At 32.7% G+C, this 14499-nt stretch overlaps 1 protein-coding gene across 6 annotated transcripts in view; it reads left to right on the plus strand.

The window, feature by feature from the left end:
- The window catches only part of PLPP4 (phospholipid phosphatase 4), a 291598-nt gene that overhangs the window by 258940 nt on the left and 18159 nt on the right, over window positions 1-14499 (plus strand). The window lies entirely within an intron of this gene.

The following is a 14499-nucleotide window of genomic DNA, read 5'->3' on the forward strand; positions in this document are numbered from 1 at the left end:
CATCTATTGTTAGTACATTTATAATAATTTATCATGGCATTGATAGCAATATTGCTTCAAAAATTTTTACCCTTGGCTGGACTTCTCATGACATTAAAAAAACAAAACAAAACAAAAAAGCCCATTAACAAAATATACTGTCAAAACAAAACTATTATTTTTTTCCCCTTTGGTTAATTATTAGCATATAGCTGTAATGAGAAAATTTCAGTAGAGTGATTTGCAAATATCCACCAAGTTTTCTGCAGTGTTAGTTTTCTCCTCCCCCATAGCACTGTGTGTGCACTAGCAACTATAGCGACAGATCGTTGATCCCTTTTTATTTCAGGATCATAAAGATGATGATCTCCATGTTCAGATGTTTAGTCAATGATCCAAGAGCAGTTAAATGTGAGCAATTTCATTTGGAAGGATAAGCATTTTGGAATGTATTATCTCACTTAAACGTGTATTACCAAGAAATAGAAGAAAGCCAAGGTAGTGACAGATAGTTAGAAATGGAGGTCATTATGGGAGCCTGTTGCTAAAGGCTACAAACAGCTGACTTTCATGACTTCGTTTTTTTTTCCTGGTATACTCTTGCATTTTGGCTACTAATATTTATTCCATCAATCAATACATTTTTGTTAAGCACCTGCTATGTGTCAAGCACCGTGCTAAGCAATGGGAGTTTCTTCAGTGACAAGTATTTATTAAGCATTTACTAAATTTAAGGGATTATGCTAGGTTCTGAAAATGTACAGGCAAAGGAAAACAGTCTTACCACTGATGAATTCAGTGCAACAGATAATTATTACTTAGTACTGTGTTTCCTGCACTGGTTAGGTGCTGAATATTCAAAGAGAGAAAGCAAGGTAACATCTGCTTTCAAGAAGCTCATGTTCTACTACAGAGGTTATATGTATTTATGTGTTTATGTTGTATGTTAGAGTGTAGAACAGAGTGCCAGTGAAATGTATTCAATGATTCAATTTACTCTTGGTGATTTTGTACTTGGGATATAAGACATGATACAGTCATAAGTATTTTCAGTTGTCTTCATGGGCACTTTGGAGCAGTCTAATGACTATTTTATATAGAAATTCATTTCGGTTGTTAAGATGACTGAAAGAACCAAATTAATTGATTCAAGTATACCATCCCATCAACTCTATTCCATTCTGTCCACTGATGAAATTTTATAAGAGAAAGAGAAAAAATGCTTTGGTTCAAAAGAGAAATAATTGTGAAAATGACTTTGAAATTGGGGCTAGAAAGCCAGAGATTATATTTTGGGAAGGAAGCTTTGGGAGAATTTAATAATGTGTTGATGGACTTGAAAAGAAGATGAGAAAGAACTTAAGGAGCAGGAAGAGAGAAAGGAGAAGATGAAGTTCCAGAGGAGGAGCAGAAGAAGAAAGAAAGATTGGGCAGAAGAGGTAGGAGAATTCGAGCAGAAGGATAGGTCATGGGATAAATAGGAGTGATATCTTAGTAAAGAAAGAGAAAATAATTTGGGAATGATTTTAGAGTCTAATGTAATGAAAGAGTTTAGACACTAGAGCTAAAAGTATTCACATGTATTTTTGTCACAGAAATAATCCAGGGGACCTACTAGGAAGAAGTATAAGAAATACTTCCAAGAAGGTATAAAGATTTGGGAAATTTTTTCAGCAACTTGCAAAGAAGGTAGAACACATGTATTTCTGCCATGCTTTCTGTGTCACAAAGGCAAGCTAGTCTTATGTCTAGAAAAGAATACAGAAGGACTTAATGAATATCCCTTTAATATTCAAGTTATAAAAGAAAATTGAAAATTAAATTTTTCTTAAAATATACATATTGCATATGTGCATATATGTTGTCTGAATAGTCATACATACATCTTCAATGTAAAAACAAAGAAAAATATTCTGAAGAGATTGTGGGAAATTCTGACTTGTTTTAGAAGTTTGGGAGATGGAAAAAAAATGTGCCATAAAAAGGAGAAAGAGAAGAAGGAAACATTGACCACTTAGAGCTGATAAAAATGCGTCTTTTTTTCAAAGAGAGTAGAATTGGCCACTAATGAGAAAGTTTGTCCTCCAGCAAATGATGGTATGAATTCACAGATGATGTTAGATGAGAAATAATTCTTTAAGGTTCAGAGTGAAAATAGATGAGTAATAGTGATTATAGATGCACTGCTGAGGATATGAGGATATGATCTGGTAATAGTAATAGAGAAGTTAGCTTTTTTTCTTAGGGCATGAATACAGTACATAAAGGAGAAAATTCCCCATTCTTGTCCAATCAGGGAACTATTTATCCACTTCAACTAGTTCATGTGAATGTAAATGATAGTGTCAAAAGGGAAAAAAATTGTTAAAAGTTAAAACACCTCAGGCAAAAAAATAAAGCCTATCCAATCAAAATCAAGGAATTCAGCAGAAAGAGCTAGATTGGAGAAAACAACAGCAATAAAGAAAATTATTTCTGACCATAGGATTTGGATTTCTGGGCCACAGTTTAAAAGGAATCAAGTTTTTTGGCAAGAGATAGTATGCACTTAACAAGATCTTGTAGAGTTATGAAAAACTAATAAAAATTACTTTGAACTGAAAAGGAGAAGGGAGATAACAGAACTATCTATCCACATATATGTATATATATACACACAAATACATATGAATATGTGTAGAGATATAGGTAGGGATGTGGGGTAGATATTAGGAAAAGAATAGTAATAGCTACCAAAAATTGAGCAAAAAATATCAATATGAAAGAAAAAAATTAGAAATAAAATTCAAAGTCTTCTAGTTTTGTGAAATTGGGGGGGAAAAAGGTCTAAAATAAGATGAACTAGAAGTCTTATCATGTTTGACCTCATAGGTATTACTTAGGCTTAATTGGAATTAGCTCTCCAACAAAAATATGACTGTAAATTTATACTGTATATAGGTAGAATTGGAGAATTGAAAGGGAGCTCTGATCATTTAATTCAACCAATATACCACAGTAATCCCCAATATAATATACCTGATAAAATCATCCATCTTTTTCTTAAAGACCTATGAGGTATACATTTCTCAAGACATATGTTCTACTTTTGAATAGTTCAACTTTTAAGAATATTTTTCCTGACACTGAGACTATATTTTCCTCTTTATAATTTCTACCCATTGCTTTTCATTCTGCCCCCAGGGCTAAATGGAAAAACTCAAGTAACTTTTCCACTTGAGAGCCATTGAATATTTGAAGACAATTATCATATTTCCCTTGAGTATTGTCTTCCCTGGGCTAAACAAGCCCAGTTTATTTAACTTATCCTCAAAAGGATACCTGAATAGAAAGGCAAAATAGAATTTGGGATATAGATCATAAGCCCCTTGATGGTTTTCCATCTTTTGAAGGATGAAATTATTATTAAAGTGAGGCAAGAAACTAGGAAATCTGCCTTTAACCTAGAGAGAGCTCCAGCATATTTCTAGGTAATGGACATTCTCATTATAGTGTTATCATATCTTGGTGTCAAGCTGATGCTCCATTTCACAAATACTACATTTATTTTGTCTCTATCTTAGCTAGTCTATAATATATTTTAATGGCATTGTAATTTCCATTTACCATCTATTTTGATCTTTATCATGCTTCATTCCCCATCTGGCAAGCAATTCTCCCACACACATATACACACATGCATCTTCCTATATATCCTCATAAGAATTTTAGTCACACTCCCATTCCTCTCTGCTCATGCTATCTGGTAGCTTCCATGACTTTCTTAAAGTCTCAGCCAAAGCCCTACCTTCTATAAGAGGTCTTTCCTGATCATTATTATCCTTAGTTCCTTCCTTCTGAGATTCCTACCAGTTTATTCTGTTTATATCTCATTTGTACATGGTAGTTTCCATATTGTTTCTCCCGATATTCTGTAAATCCTTTAAGAGAAGGGACTGTTTTGGTTGTTTTCCCTATATGTTTGTTTGTTTGTTTTCTATAAATCCCCAGAACTTTATATAGTGTCTGCCACATAATCTTAGTAAAGTTTTGTTCACTTTCATTGACCATACTCTGCTTGGGTCTCTTTCCTTTGGGCTTTGGTCTTACTATATTTGGGGTAAGTAGATGGTGCAGTGGATAGAATACTGGGAATAGAATCAGGAAATTTCATCTTCCTGAGTTCAAAATGACTTCAGATAGTTGTTAGCTCTGTAACTCTGGGTAAATCACATAACCTTGTTTGCCTCAGCTTCTTCATCTATAAAATGAGCTGGAGAAGGAAATGGCAAACCAGCTCAGTGTCTTTGCCAAAAAACTCCAAATGGGGTCACAGAGATTTGAATATGACTCACTTAGAGGGCTCTATTCAGTTCTAGGCATTCCATTTCAGAAAAATTCAATTTGAAACTCATCCAGAATGGTGTAATTAGGAGGGAGGATACCTAGAGAATATGTCATATAAGGATCAATTGAAGAAACTGGGAATGATTCATAGGGGACACATCATAATGATTTTAAAGTATTTGAAGGACTGTCATTTGTAAGAGGGCTCTAGAAGTCAGACTAGGAGTGATGGGCAGAAGTTATAAAGAAACAAAATTAGGCTTCATGCCAGGAAAAACATTTTTTTTCCTTATTGGGGCTATCCCAGAGTAGAATTTCTTACTTCAGGAGACAGCGAGTTTTCGTTCACTAAAGGACTTCCAAACAAGGCTGAAAGAGTAATCATCAGCCATGATGTAGAAGAGATTCTTTTTGATATGTGCATTGGACCAAGTTCCCTCCAAGGCTGAGATTCTTCAATTATGATCCACTTATATGGACATAGCCTGGTGCTAAATGCAGCCACTGGAAGATGGATTTTTACAAGCCAGTACAATGCTTTTTTGGCAATGATCCTTCTGTTTTTGTTTGTTTAGTTTTGTTTTGTCTTATGTACTAGTATGCTTCATAAGTACATTGCTCAAAGAATTCTCAAATTCAGATTAATGCTGAGCACATCTTTCATTACCACTCAAAACTGGTCTTTTTTGACATTTTCATCAATTAAAAGAAAATATGTCCAGAATCTAGAACAGAGAACAGGGCAGCTATATAACAAAAAAAAAACTGGAAAGAATCATAAATATTACAAATTTTCTGACTGCTATTCCCAGAGTAGGGTAGGCAGCAAAGAGCATACTTATTAACAGTGGGAACAAAGCATGTATCCTAAACCATTCATAATACTTGGATCCCCTATCCTACCTTTGCCCTTAAATTCAATGACTCAGCTAACTGCTTATTTATTTTGGCCAGTTTCCCCAAAATACATCAATCCTTTTTTGCTCTGCTTTGCCTTCTTACCACTAGGTACCTTTGGAGGATGGCCAGAACAGCCTGTGAGAATAAGCAGAGCTAACAGTACCCTGCTCAGGTCTCTAAGTATTGCAAGCAAAAGCCAAAACAGAATCTTGGCACATTTTATAACTAGAAAATTAGTTTACAGCATTAATGCTATGAGTTGCTATTACCCTGTTTCAGTTTTGATTTAAATTGGTTTGTCTTGTGTTGAAGTACATGACATTTTTTTAGGAGAGAGGAATTCCCAATCAAAGGATGGCAATTTCCAGAGCTTTAAAATTTTCATTAACATTACTTCATTCCTCTTTCTTCCCTGCTACTAGTCAATTTTTTTTTCTTCACTCCATTCCTACTTAGGATTATAGGATTTTTTTTTTCTAAATCTGAGAGGGATTTAAAAATCCTATTGAAACAATTTCTTACTAGGGGTCACTTGAGAAGTAGCAGAGGCAGTATGAATTTAGATCCTCCTATTCCAAAGGATCTAAATTCTCACTGTCAGGCACATGTAGACACATACACACACGCTACACACATACATACTCTTTAGAGAGGGCTTAAGAGAAGACATTAGGAAACAGAGTGTTTGGGAAAGCATATTGGAGATTGTATTTCCCCCTTGAATGTCTTGAAAATAGCCTGACCTATACAAAACCTAAAATGTAGTTAGATCCAACTCTACGCATGTGGGACTCTGGGGCAAGTTTCAAGCTCAGAAGTTTAATATGTTGACATTAATTACATAGCCCATGATGGATAGCCATCACACCAACAATCTCTTCTGTATTATTAACAGTGTACGTTCAAGTCTTGAACTTTAGGAATTCTAGTGTTAGAGAAAATGAATGTGGACAAAATTAGGGCAGCAAGACTTGGATATCATAAACTTGATGTTTATAAAGTCTATACAATGAAATTTAGTAGCTGTAAAGTGGTGAAAAGTATCCATGCCTTCTTCTTTATCCTTATGGTAAAAAAGGGGTGGGTTGGGGAAGAGGATCCAACAACTAATCACATTCATTTTAATACAAACTATTTTAACCTTGTTCCAGATATTTCGGAATTATTCAAAGATGTCTTTGTTTCATATTCCTAATAATCAGGTATTTTTGACCAGTTTAATACATCTGAGCAAAATTCTAAATAAGATTCAATTAATAAACTTTTGTTAAGTGCTTACTATATTCTGGGCACTGTGCTGATACCTGCAACCTGTAGCCCAGCATTTCTAATTCTAAAGTTAGATGTAGACCTGATCTTGAGATATAACTTAATAATATAATTATTTGAATTATATTGTCTTTGTCTTGTCTTTGGCTCATTTTGCCCCCACCCAGAGTTTCTCCTGGGAAATTCAGAATCTCTCTCATGAATAAGTCTTCATATATATGAATACAAACACTCCTGTACAAGCACTCAAAATAACAATTTATTTCAATACAGGACAGCCTTTATTTTACCCCTGAGAAGAAATACAGAAAACAAAAATGATTCACAGGACTCCACTGCAACAAGACATTCTCTTCTCCAGTGAATCTTACTTTCCAGCCTAAGGACTTATATAGACATTCAGCTTTCTGATACTCCCCCATCCTCATTCCCTTGGAAAAGAAATAAACTTGTGGGTTATTATAGATTAAATCCTTAGATTTTAGTGAGTCTTTTCTTTTATCCCAGAGACTTATAGTCTTAGAAGATGTAATGGTTTGGCTCTCTCTTTCCCAATTCACCACCAAATAAAGCTAATTAAAGGTTTCTAGAAAGGCAGTTTCTTTACCAATGAACCTGTCCTGTCTGGGTCATTCCTCATAGTTATTGTGGAGGAAAAAATATTTTTTTGCATTCTGACATGTATTTGTTATTCTTTTGATTTAAGAAGAACAAGCATGGAACTCTGTAACTCCAGGATTTTGAGGTTCAGGAGCTCCTACTATTTCATGGCTATATTTTTTCTGTCTGAGAGATCTCAATGTTACTCTGAACAGCTTGGTCCAGACATTCTCACTCTTTACTGTACCTGGAAGCTTTCTTGCACTGAAAGTTGCTATCAAAGGCTTTCTACCATTATCATCTTTTTCCTGAGAATTTAAGGGGATGATGATGATGATGATGATGATGTGTGTGTGCGTGTGTGTTTTGGGGTTAGGAATATGAGAGGAAGACCTGTTCCAATAGACTGAATCTCATTCCTTATCTTCCTCAGTTCTCTATCTGGATTGCTTTAAATTATCTCCAATGGAACTGCCAGCGTTTTTTTATAGATAGACTCACTACAAAAGGCAGTTCCAAGCCACAATAGCTTGACTCAATTAGAGGGAGTCCATGGGAATGTTGTCCACTATCAAGGAAGCTTAATGTCTTATATATCTGCTCAATTAAAAGATAAAGAATCCTTACAGTAGGATTTAAATAAATGAATGTATTGAAAAGTGACTCTAATTCCATAATAGCTTGTGTCCATGCTATGGTGGCGTAATGTCAGCCTCACTCTTGGATGGACATTATTTGAGTAGCTTATAGTTTTTTAAAATAATCATCTTCATCTTTTTCTCATAGAGTAGTGTTCTGATGTTATTTAGAGCAATGCATTATATACTGTTATGTATCAGAAATTCCTTGGCCCTATAAATAAAGTAAAAATAAGTCATTTTCTTAAAGACTTAGAGACCATCACATGACTCATCATCTGGCTCACCTGTAACCAGACAGAAAATGAAGTTGAAGTAGACAGGGAATCCACTCCATTGAGTGCTTCAAGGAATATTGAAGAGCTACAAATTTCACATCCTGCTGAGAGAAGGTGAAATGCTTTGGTGGAGCCATAAGTCCAGCAGTTTGGATACTTCCATCTCTGTTCCATAGATTAGAGAAATAATATAGAGAAACAAACTAGCATAGTACTTTTATATTTTATAAACACAAAGACCCAGATAAGAAGAAGAACTTAATATTTGAAAAAAAATGCTGGGAAAGTTTGGCGTGGAATTTATTAATTTCTCACATTATACAGCAAGATAAGCTCAAAATGAATATAATTTAAACATGAAGGATGATCTTATAAGTATAAGCAAATTAGTGGGACATGGAAAAATATCACCTGTCACATCCATAGATATGGAAAGAGTTTATGGTCAAACAAGAGATAGAGAGGTCTACATGAAGTAAAATGAACAATTTGGATTATATAAAATTAAAAGAGTTTTGTGCAAACAAAACCAATACAGCTATATTAGAAGATAAGTAGGAAAGTGGGGAAAACTAATTGCGAGTTAAAAGGTCTAATTTCTCAATTATATGTAGAATCAAGCCAAGTTTATGAAAATAAGAGCCATTCCCTAACTAATAAATAATCAAAGGATATGAACAGGCAGTTTCAGAGGAAAAATTTAAAACTATTAATAGTATGTAAAAATGCTCTAACTCACTAATAATTGAAAAAATAAGATCACTCTGAGGTACTTTTCTCTCACATACAAACTATCAGATCATCTAAGATGACAGAAAAGATAAATGTCAATGCTATAGGGGATGTGGGGGATTGGGTATTTTGATGTACCATTGATGGAGCCTATGAACTAGTCCAACCATTCTGTAGATCTATTTGGAACTAGAGCCCTAGGGCTATAAAACTGTTCATATCCTTTGACTGAAGAATATTACTACTAAGCTAATACTCTAAAAAAATAAAGACAAAAATGGGGAAAAGACTGATGTACAAAAATATTTATAGTGGCTCTTTTTATAGTGGTCCCAAAGAATTCCAAAAGAAATTGAGATGTCCATCAATTTGGCAATGACTGAATAAATTATAGGCATATAATTGTGATGGAATAATATGGATCTGTAGAAAATAATGAAGGAAGCAGTTTCAGAAAAAACCTGAAGACTTATATATGAACTGGTGCAAAGTGAAATAAAGAGGACCAGAAGAACAATGTACCCAGTGATAGCAATATTGTAAATATAATTGTGAAAGACTTAGTAACTTTAATCAATATCATGATCAAGTAGAACCCAAAGATCTCATAATGAAAAATTATTTCCATCTCCTGATAGAGAACTGATAGACTCAGAATGTAGTAGGAAGTGTGATTTTTTTCCTTTCTTTACTTTTTTTAAAATTTTTTTAAATTTTAAATTTAAATTTTTTTTAAATATGGCTATTATGGAATATGTTTTTATTTATACACATGTATAATGGATATCATATTTTTTACCATCTCAATGGATGTGGGAGAGGAAGAGAAGTTCTAATTGAAAATAAAAAAAAATTATAAAAAAAAACTTGCTGTAAAAATTTTCTCCAACTACCTATTTCCCTTCGACTTTTTAACCAATATTAGATTTGTTTGCACAGAATCTTTAAAATTTTACATAAAATTGTCCCTTATTGCAATGTATATATTTAATCATGAAGATATTTTCCCCTTGATATGACCTTTTGTACCTGGGACATGCATCCAATTGGGAATTATCTTGATGTGTGGTAGAATATACTCATTTAAACAAAAACTCTATCAAGCTATGTTCAATCTGCCTAGCAGTTTTTGTCAAAAAGTGCATCCTTCACCCAGTAACTGATGTCTGTCTGTAGGATTAATAAATACTATGCTATTTTATTTCTTTGATTCTTTATGGTATATACCTAACCTATTCTAGCTATTGTCTGTAAAAAATAATTTTTCTATACAGCAGGATCCAGACATATCTGAACACAATAATAAACTGTACAATGCTTCGTCAACACAAATAGCATCTAATTTAGACTGTTCATATATCTCTCCTTCAACCAATAACTCCTTCTTTCGTCTTTCATTATCAATTCACATAAAGCAGAAATTCTTGCTTAAAGTTGCTAAAAAGAAGATAAAGGAGCAACCTTGCCAAACTTGTAGACAAATGGAAAAGGTCAAGATATGATAATTTAGATGACAGAAACAGGATTCAAAAATTCCTTGAGAAACTGAGCCATGGCTGGTACTACACAGCAGAAAACCTCATTGAGATGAATGCAGAGTCCTTCATATAATTTTGAAACATTATCTGCACAAAATATAAAATAAAATGAATCCATTCTGCCAGCAGTTTGTATTTTTAAAAAGAACTAGTTTTTCTTTGAAAGAAAGTTCAATATGAGCAAACAGCATACTATAGTAGCTAAAAAATACAATCTTGGACTCCTTTAATTGAAATAGACCTACAACATCCTGTATTATTCAAGCTATGACTGGAGAATTATGTTCAATTCTCTGAATAACATTTTAAGAAAATGTGGACAAATAGGAGTATTTCAGAAAACCTTCCAAGATCAAATGAGGAAATCAATAAAGGGAACTATAGAGATGTCAGTTAATATTATTCGTAGAGGAAAATATGAATCAAAGTTAGAAATGACCTCATACAATCTGTGTAAAGGTTAACTAAAAGAGATGGATACCATCATTGTACTGGGACTGCAAGGCCTGTTCAATATTAAGAATAAAATTAGCATAAGTGATCATATCCATGACAAAACCAACAAAAATCATATGGTTATCTCAATAAATGCATAAAAAGCCTTTGACAAAATATAATATTAATTCCTATTAAAAGTTTAAAAAGCATAGGAATAAATGAAGCTTTCTTTAAAATGATAAGTAGTATTTTTCTAAAACCATTAGTATCATTATCTGTAATGAGGATAAGCTGGAAGCCTTCCCAGTAAGATTAGGGATGAAGCAAAAATGTTTATTATCACCACAATTATTCAATATTGTATTAGAAATACTAACTGTAGTTAGTATTGAAGAACAAAAGTTGAAAGAATTAGAATAGTCAGTGAGTATTATGAAAGAAAACCCCAAGAGATATAGTTTCTGGGTAATTAATAATCAGTTTATTAAGCTAACTAGTAATCAATAAATTGATGATCACTGTTTTTTCTTAGTAACCAAAAACCCAAAGGAAATTTCTAAGTTATCTTAAATTCTTCCTGAAAAGTGGGATGTCCCTTACCAGACAAGTGAAATTCAACCTTATTGATAGTGTATATTTAATGGGAAAATAGGCTAAAAGTTTTTATCTCTTCCTATTGAGAACATGGTTTGATCTTGAAACTCAGCAGCCTCAAGGCATCTGGATAGGAGAAGCCATCTCCATCTGGATCTCTCTGTTTAGTTTTCTCATTAATTAGCTGAATTATCCTAAACTTTAATGGAGCAGATCCAGGACAGTGGATTCTTTCTCCCAGTAAAGGCCTGCCCCAGACTACATTCTGTTTATACTCTATACAGAAATTAGGCCTCCTGGTTTAGTGGCATCCTGTTTAACTTCCAACTTAGTTTGTACCTTGAGAACCAGAAGCAATCTCATTATTCAGGCATGCCCTTCAGAGAAGTGAATAACTATTTTAGGAGATAGACAATAACAGAAATAAAATAAAAAGGGTTGTCTTAAATTTGAAGTTATCAATATTAATTTCTCTCACAAGGAAATGAAACGATCATGATTACTTGATAGTATACTTAGAAAAACCTAGAAATCAGTTAAAAAAATAGTTGAAGCAACAACAATTTTTGCAAAGTTGCAAGACATAAAACAAAAGCACATAAATAAATCATCAGCAGTTCTATATATTACCAACAAAAACCAGTAGCAAGAGTTAGAAATTAATTTAAAATAATTGTAGACAATAGAGAATATTTAGAAGTCTACCTGCCAAGACAAATCTAGAAACAATGGAAACAGTCACAAAATATTTTTTATACAAAGTTAGATCCGAACAATTGGAAATAAGCTTAACATAAAAAATGACAATTCTACCTAACAAATTTACCTCTTCAGTGCTATATGAATAAAACAACCAAAATATCTTATATAGCTAGGAAAAAATAATAACAAAATTCTCCTTGAAGAATGAAAGATCCAGAATATCAAGGGAATTGATGAAAAACTAAGGAAAATGGCCTAGTTATCTCAAAATGTATTATAAAGTGGTAATGATCAAAACAAAGAAATAGAATAGTCCATCAGTGGAATAGATCGGGTACAGTAGAAAATGACTATAGCAACCTAATATTTGATAAACACAAAGATCACATTTTTGGGTACAAGAACTCACTATTTAACAAAAACTATAGGAAAAAACCATAGGGCAGTTGCAGAATCTGGAACAACTTCTCATATTATATTACAAGATAAGGGCAAAATGGGTACATGATTTAGATATAAAGGATGATACCACATGTTAATTAAGAGGATAGTTTACCTGGCAGATCTAGGGATAAGGGAAGAATTTATAACTAAACATTATAAAGATAAAATGTATAAATCTGATTAAATTAATGTAATTAACATTAAATTCAAAAGGGTTTACACAAAAGCAGTACAGAGAAGATTTTGTTTTATGAAGCAGAAAATGGGGGGGAGGGATAAAGTAAGTTTCTCTGATAAAGGTTTTATTTCTCAAATATATAGAGAATTGAATGAAATTTACAAGAATAAAAGACATTTTCCAATTGATAAATGGTCAAAAGCTATGAACAGTTAGTTTTTAGAAGAGCCAATAAAAAGTTATCTCTAGACATATAAAAATTCTCTAAATCACTATTAGAGAATAGAAAAAACAAATCTGAAGTACTACTTTAAAACTATCAAATAATAGAAAAAGTAGCAAATGTTGGAGGATTGTTGTAAATTTGGGACACTAATGTATTGTTGGTGAAGTTGTGAACTTATCCAACTATTTCAGAGAGCAATTTGGAACTATGCCCAAAGAATTATATAACTATGCATACCCATTGATTCATCAATATTGCTACTAATTATGTAAGCATGTGCTCCTTGTCAACTTCCTTGGGGACATAAAGTCAATAACAGTATTTCTAGTTCAAAGACAAATTTAGCTCAAGATAAACTGAAAAAACTTCAAAAAAGATCAGTCTTACTGGGATAAAAAGTGTATTCAGCCAATGTCAGTCAGATTCTGGGAAAGTAAGAGTGTCTTAATCACAGCAAAACAGCAATTAAGACCCTCAGTCAACAATTTGGAAAGGGAAAGAAAAAAATTGTCTGAAGAAAACAACAAAGTAGAATTAACCAGTTGGAAAAAAAAGATCTATAAAAGCTAACTGAAGAAAGTCATACATGAAAAACTAGAACAGGGCAAATGGAAGCTAATGTCTCTGTGAGACAGCAAGAATCAGTCAAACAAATTAAAAAGATACAGAACTGATAATCATAACTGTGAATGTAAATGGGATGAACTCTCCCATAATACACAAGTGAATAGTAGAGTGGAAAAAACAAACAAACAAACAAAAAAAAAACCTAAAATCCCAGAATATGTTGTTTACAAGAGACACATTTGACACAGAGAGAGACATACAGAGTGAAGGTAAAAGGCTATAACAGAATTTATTATGCTTTAGCTGAATTAAAAAAGAATTCTGATCTTAGAAAAAGCAAAGTTAAAAATAGATCCCATTAAAGGAAATAAGGAAGGAAAGTATATCTTGATAAAAAGTTAAGTAAATAATAAAGTAGCGAATATACTAAATGTGTATGCACCAAGTCATAAAGCAGCCAAATTTCTAGAGAAGATTTTAAGTGAGTTACAAGAAAAAATAGATATCAAAACTATACTAGTGAAGAACCTCAATTTTCCATTCTCTGAATCAGACAAATTTAACCACAAAATAGAAAAGAAAGAAACTAGGGAGGTTAATAGAATCCTAGAAAAACTAGATATTACAGACTTCTGGAGAAAATTGAATAGAGACACAAAGGTACCTAAACAAAAATTAACCATGTATTAGGCCATAAAAACTTCACAATTAAATGCAGAAAGGCAGAAATAGTAAATGTTTCCTTGTCAGATCACATTGCAATAAAAATTATATTCAATAAAGAGTCAGGGAAAGAGAATAAAAACCCATTAGAAATTAAATAATCTACTTGTAAAAAATGAGTGGCTCAAACAACAAATCACAAAAACAATCTATATTTCCATCCAAGAGAATGACAATAATGAGACAACATACCAAATCCTATGTGATGCAGTCAAAGCTGTTCTTAGGGAAAATTTTATATCTCTAAATGGCAATATAAATAAAATATAGAAAGAGTAAATCAATGAATTTGATATACAAGTAAAAGAAGCCTGAAAAAAGTGAATTAAAGCCCCCTAACTAAATACCAAATTAGACATTCTGAAAT

This window comes from Sminthopsis crassicaudata, chromosome 2 (assembly GCF_048593235.1).
Source record: "Sminthopsis crassicaudata isolate SCR6 chromosome 2, ASM4859323v1, whole genome shotgun sequence".
Taxonomy (NCBI): Eukaryota; Metazoa; Chordata; class Mammalia; order Dasyuromorphia; family Dasyuridae; genus Sminthopsis; species Sminthopsis crassicaudata.